Source organism: Oreochromis niloticus, linkage group LG3 (assembly GCF_001858045.2).
Source record: "Oreochromis niloticus isolate F11D_XX linkage group LG3, O_niloticus_UMD_NMBU, whole genome shotgun sequence".
In the NCBI taxonomy this organism is placed as follows: domain Eukaryota; kingdom Metazoa; phylum Chordata; class Actinopteri; order Cichliformes; family Cichlidae; genus Oreochromis; species Oreochromis niloticus.
This window is the reverse complement of record NC_031967.2, coordinates 23,220,529-23,227,821: the sequence shown is the minus strand read 5'-3', so window position 1 is coordinate 23,227,821 and position 7,293 is coordinate 23,220,529.

The following is a 7,293-nucleotide window of genomic DNA, read 5'->3' as shown; positions in this document are numbered from 1 at the left end:
CAAACAGTCACCAACCTTTCCCCAAACGTTTTGATGGGAGAGCCATTAGCTGCCAGGAGCTGCGGCCCACAGTTCGCTGCTAGTCCGTCGGCAGCGGTAGGGGGAAGGAGGCTCTTCTGGGAGCCGGAGTCCACGAGAAAACGTCTCCCGGAGCGCGAGTCCTCTATGAAGAGCAGCCTTTCTGTATCGCCAGCGGTCGCGGCTGCTACGGCACGCTGGCGGGTCCGTTTCCCTGGGCCGTGAAAGCGCAAGGCGGCAGGCAGCGACGCGCTCTGTCGCCAAAACGCTGATGGTAGAAACAGATGTTCTTTCCGCGGTGCCGGCGTGTAGCAATCCCTGCCGTCAGCAAGGGGGCGGATGCTCCGGGGAGGCAGGTGGAGGCGTGGAAGGCGCCGCCGGCGAGTCCGTAGCCAGGGCGTGAACGTTGAAAGTGCGGCTAGCCAGGAGAATGCGATCCGCTTCTTCAGCCAGGGAGCGATAATCCTTCGCAGGCAGGAGCGGGGAGTTTGCGAGGACAGCTCCCACGGCGGCCGGTAGCTGGCGGAGGAAGAGGTGGGCGAAGAGGAATCCCCCGTCATCCGGCCCGAGCAACGATAGCATGTTCTCCATGAGCTCGAGCGCGGTACCGCCACCCAAGCCTGACAGGTTGAGGAGCTTTTCGGCTCGTTCAGCGTCGGAGAGGGCATAGCGCCGAAGAAGCAGCTCTTTAAGGGCGGCGTATTTCCCTTGGGTGGGTGGGTCCCGGAGGAGCGTCATCGCGCGACGGGTGGCCAGCGGGTCGAGCGAGGCCACCACATGGTGATACTTCGTGTTGTCAGCCGAGATGCCGCGAAGGGCGAACTGAGCCTCCACGTGTACGAACCATGACGGGGGGTCATGGAGCCAAAAGTCCGGCAGTTTCAGCGCCACAGCGAACGTAGCTGCAACAGGAGGCGGAGGACCGGCGGCCGCTGATGCATCCATAGCGGAGTCTGCGTCATCTGCGGCCCGTTGCATGCTCGAGTCAGGGGTCACCAATGTGGAGGTAAGCATCAACGACAAAGAGCTCTCAGTTCTCACTCCTTCTTTATTAGTCTCTCACATTAACTGCTCATATCGCGCCACAAAACAGAAGAACACACTTCCTCGACACTGGGTGTGAGTGGAGCCCTCTAGTGGTCCACCACAAATCCTTTTATTTAATTATTTACATTTCAATGCTGTGCAGAAAATAAAACATCTAACTTCTTCATTCCGTCATATGTTGAAAGATGAGAACCTAAATGCAGACTCTGAGACAGACTCAATGAGAAAAAGTCAAACTTTTATTTTGGCTGATTAAAAATCCAAAAGAACACACACACACACACACACACACACACACACACACACACACACAGTGGCATAGTGATCAAAATAAAAAAGGAAGTGAGAATTAATCACTAAACAGTGAAACAGACACAATAATGAGAAAGGCAAACCAACTCAGGAGGATGAGACAGGAAAAACTGAGAGAACTAATTAAAGTCTAAGACTAATTTATATGAAAAACTAAAGTCTCCAAACATGCTCAAGAATAAATGAAGATCAATAAACAAAATTACAAACACAAACAAACAAAGAATCCAACCTAAAAAAGTTCGGAATCACAAAGTCAGACTGGGGAAACATTAAAACTTGTAAATAGACATTTTTATTTCATATTAAAAATCAGCCTCCAGGGAACTAAGACTGATTCAACTACAGGGATTTTCAAAATACTATTTTAAATACTCGGGTCAAACAGCTGAAGCTCTGTGCACTAAATAAATCCTGAAATTAATATTTGAATTTTTTTAAAGATTGTTGCACAACAGAGCGCCATGTCTGTGAATCAGCTGTTTTCCAGTCACTTTACTCTCATGTTATAAACAGTAAAATTTGTATGCTGTCTCCTAACTGGATATTTTTCTGTGAACAGTTCCTAGTAAGCCCACTGTGACCCTGCAGCCATCCTGGACTCAGATATACAGCGGTGAGACAGTCACTGTCAGATGTGAGATTCAGGGAGGTGAAGGAGCTCAGTGGACGTATGAATGGAGAGCAGCCAAGTTAAACACACCTCCAACATCCAATGAATACAGATTCACAGTTACTGAGTCTGACAGTGGAGGATACAGCTGCCGGGGCAGAAGGGACTATTTCTTAACCAAGTGGAGTGATATCATGACACTGACTGTATTAAGTAAGTTGGACATCAATCTATATTGTCATCCATCCATTCGCTTCCGCTTATCCTTTCCAGGGTCGCAGGGGGCGCTGGAGCCTATCCCAGCTGTCATAGGGCGAGAGGCGAGGTACACCCTGGACAGGTTGCCAGTCTGTCGCAGGGCCAACACACAGAGACAGACAACCATTCACGCTCACATTCACACCTAGTCACAATTTGGATTATCCAATTAACCTATCCCCTCAAACTGCATGTCTTTGGACGGTGGGAGGAAGCCGGAGTACCCGGAGGGAACCCACACAAACACGGGGAGAACATGCAAACTCCACACAGAAAGACCCCGGCCTGATGGTGGAATTGAACTCAGGACCTTCTTGCTGTGCGGCAACAGTGCTAACCACTGTGCCACCGTGTTGCCCACCTATAAAATATATTGTCAATTTTAACTAAATCTGAGAAAATACTTCTAAAGTTTAGCCCTCCTTTGTGCTACGCAGTAAAAATGTCAAAAGAACCGAAAATTATGAAAATAAATAAAAATAATGAAATTATAATAATAATTAAAATAATCTTTTATATGGTCTCATCTACTCATTACTGATCAGTACATAAATTGACAATTTCAAACACTGTTGCATATGAAAAATATATAATTGCTTATTATACAGTCATTGAAATAGAAAACAGAGCAGATTACATTTCAGCCATTTACTTTTGTTCTTGTTCTAAACTGAACTGCAGATAAACCAAAGGCCAAACTGAGAGCTGATAACACAGCTGTTCCACTAGGAGGCAGTGTGACCCTGACCTGCTCTGTGAACCATTCATCATCATCTGGATGGAAATATGACTGGTACATAGAGAATTCTGGTGTACTTGTAAGCCCAGAGGATGCAGTTTTCCTATCAAATGGACAAATCAGAGTCTCACAAGGAGGACATTACTGGTGCATAGGAGAAAGAGTAAACCCAGTTTACAGCTCAGAGTACAGTGAGCCAGTTTGGCTTGACTCAGCTGGTGAGTTTAAATGTAACTTCCCACAATGCACTACATTTGATGGCAATTGAATCTTTTTTCATCCATCTGTTTTTATTGTACTTTCTTGAACAGTAACAGCCTCAAACAGGCCTGTTGTGACTCTGTATCCAAACTGGTCTGAGATATACAGAGGAGAGACGATCACTGTCAGATGTGAGATCCATGGAGGAGACACTGAGTGGGATTATGAGTGGGAAACAAACAGCGTCATAAAACCTCCAAATCAAAATGAATACAGGATTAGATCTGCTTCATCATCCAACAGTGGAAACTATCGCTGTAAGGGCAGAATGAAAAGTTCACAGTATAACACAACAGAGTGGAGTGATTCAGTCACACTGACAGTTTCAAGTGAGTTGAAGATCTTTCATTTATATTATCTGTTCTATTAAATCCTCAGATGTTTCAGGTTTTAGTTAAAGAGTCCGATGTCACAACTAACACACACATTATGTTTTTCACCTAATGACTTTAATGAACTGCAGACTACAATATGGCCTCATTTTATTGGATGCTGGCCTATTCATATAAATTTTTTGTGTATTTATTTTTCCAGTTGGCAAATAATCTGTATTAATTATTTGCAGGATAATTGTTTCATATTTGGTTCTAGTAACTAAATTATCTAGTGATTTTTTTCATTACTGTAACACTTTTCTTCTTAAATCAAGTAACAATCTGTTTAACTTTTTCTTGTAACATCAACAGCAAGTAAACCCAGAGCCACACTGACAGCACAAAGTTCAGTCATACCAGCAGGGGGCAGTGTGACACTGAGCTGCTCTGTGGAGGGCTCTGCTGGCTGGAAGTTTGACTGGTTCAGACGTGATTCAGTCTCTTCTAAAGCTCAGCTCATGAGAGGAAATGAAGCAAACAGAGTTATTAGTGTCTCACAAGGAGGTCTGTACCACTGCAGAGGAGGGAGAGGAGATCCAGTTTACTACACAGAGGACAGCAGTGACGTCACAATTATGGAAATCGGTGAGTTTAAATATTTTATTTCTGCCAAACTGAGACAGATCAAGTTATGTGATCTGTGCTGTTTGTCTGTTTTTTTTTCTGACTCGGAGAGGCAGAAATGAGAAAATAGAAGAACTTCAGTGTCATTGTGTCAAAGTGTGCACTCTGAAAGAGCCCATCTGGTTCATTTTAGTATCAACTATAAAAAATAAATTAGCAGCATACTATCCATATGCCAGTGGCTGCAGGCTCTGTTCATGTTTTTTTCTAGATTGAAGACAAAAAAACTTTGACAATCTAAAGTTTTATATTTGTATTTTTATTAAACTCGTCCATGTTCAGTTTACCCACACTGATTTTCATATCTTTGTGAAAGTAAAGCAGACTTATTCCAACACAGGAATATCAAACATGATAACTGTACAAGTAAAAATGTTGTTTTACAGTTTGAAAGTTTATGTTATGACTTTGTTTTGTTGTTCAGTCTTTAAACTGTGTGTATGTGAATCAGCTGTTTTTCACTCACTCTTGCTGTTATAAAGAGCAGAATTTTTATGTTTCTATTTGTCTCCTAACTGGATATTTTTCTGTGAACAGTTCCCAGTAAGCCCACTGTGACCCTGCAGCCATCCTGGACTCAGATATACAGCGGTGAGACAGTCACTGTCAGATGTGAGATTCAGGGAGGTGAAGGAGCTCAGTGGACGTATGAATGGAGAGCAGCCAAGTTAAACACACCTCCAACATCCAATGAATACAGAATCACAGTTACTGAGTCTGACAGTGGAGGATACAGCTGCCGGGGCAGAAGGGACTATTTCTTCACAGAGTGGAGTGATATCATCACACTGACTGTATCATGTAAGATCTTTCATCCAGAGTATCTAAATAAGGAAAAAGCACTTCTTCTTTCTTACAGCTTTATAACTGTCTTTCATGTTGGTCAGTAAAATGTTTTGTTTTTATTCCACCAACAAAAACCTGAACAGCAGCTTTTTATTCACAGTGAAGAGAACAAAACATATGAGAGTAACTTCTCTGCTGTGCAGCTCTAATACATGAAAGATGAAATGCAGAACAAATGCTGAATCTGTCTCAGCTGCTCCACCACATCCACTAAGAAACATTACATACACTGATTGTTCCTCATGTGTGTTTTTAACTTAGAAATGCAGCAAATTAAATATGAAAGATTAGTGTTGTATTTGTGTGGTAGTTGTACAGTTTGTTGTAGCTTCACCATTAAAGTTATGTGATATTTATTATTTCCATATTTCCACCAAGTTATTTAACCTGGTTTGATTCAGTCATTGACTTTTGTTCTTTTTCTAAACTGAACTGCAGATAAACCAAAGGCCAAACTGAGAGCTGATAACACAGCTGTTCCAGTAGGGGGCAGTGTGACCCTGACCTGCTCTGTGAACCCATCATCATCATCATCATCATCATCTGGATGGAAATACTACTGGTACAGAGCTGAGAAATCCTCTGAAGCCCTGACCACACAAGATGCAGTTTTCCACTCAAATGGACAAATCAGTGTCTCACAGGAAGGACTCTACAGGTGCAGAGGAGGAAGAGGAAACCCAGTTTACTACACAGAGGACAGCCAGTCAGTCAGGATTGGGAAAACTGGTGAGTTTAACATAAAGTCAGATAAACTCCTGATTAAGGAGGAAGATGAAGAACAAAAGGCATTAACATTTTTGACATTCACGTGTTTTTATTGTACTTTCTTGAACATTAACAGTCTCAAACAGGCCTGTTGTGACTCTGTATCCAAACTGGTCTGAGATATACAGAGGAGAGACGATCACTGTCAGATGTGAGATCCATGGAGGAGACACTGAGTGGGATTATGAGTGGGAAACAAACAGCATGATAAAAGCTCCAAATCAAAGTGAATACAGGATTAGATCTGCTTCATCATCCAACAGTGGAAACTATCGCTGTAAGGGCAGAATGAAAAGTTCACAGCATAAAACAACAGAGTGGAGTGATTCAGTCACACTGACAGTTTCTGACAGTAAGTAGAGTCATAGTTCATTTAACCTGGAAATAGAAACAGTTTGTAAAAATGTGTTTTTATTAGTACATGTTGAGATAATTGACATGTTTAGATAGTCTCACTCTTAAAGTTCATCATAAATATTTGTGAGTCAACATTTTAGTGACATTGAATTCAGAGTTAAGAGACGAAACATTGAGAGAAAATCTTTGTTGAACAGATAAACCCCGTCCTGTCCTCACTGTGTCTCCATCATGGCTGAGTCCTGGAGCCTCAGTAACTCTGAACTGTGAGGTTGAACATCCGTCTGCAGGATGGAGCTTCTACTGGTATAAAGCTGTTCCTGATCTATCAGAGAAATCCTCCAGTTATGAGCTGCTACCTGATGGCAGTGGGACTGCACAGGACTCCTACATCATTCATGGACAGACACACACAGCAGGATATGTGTGCAGAGCTGGAAGAGGAGACCCAGAGTATCACACTGATCACAGTCAACCAAAGTTTGTCTGGTCTGCAGGTCAGTTTGATTCTTTCTGTCCTTTCAACAAAGTTTTCAGTAACATTGACCTTATTAAAATCTGTTTCATATTTTGAATGCTAACATCTGTGAGCTTTGTCTCTTCACTGCTTGTTGTTTCCAGATGTTCATTCAGCAGCGTCTCTCACAGTGAGTCCTGACAGAGTGCAACACTTCACCTCTGACTCTGTCTCACTGACCTGTGAGGGAAACTTCACTGAGTGGAGAGTGAGGAAGTTCTCTGAGGACGGCCGACTGTACTCTGACTGTAGGAGAATGACTGGATCCACATGTAACATCAACACATCAGAGTCAGATACTGCAGTGTACTGGTGTGAGTCTGGATCAGGAGAGTTCAGCAGTGCAGTCAACATCACTGTACAGAGTATGTTATTATACATTTACTTCTTGGATCTGAATGATTTAGACATCACATGAACATTTGTCCCAGCTTTGCTGTATGTGTGTAATTATATGTAAAGAAACAGGACACATATGGTAGTTTTAAAATATAAGATCAGATCTTCATGATTAAAAGCATTTGTACAATCAGTTCTTGTTATTATGTATAAGATTTTT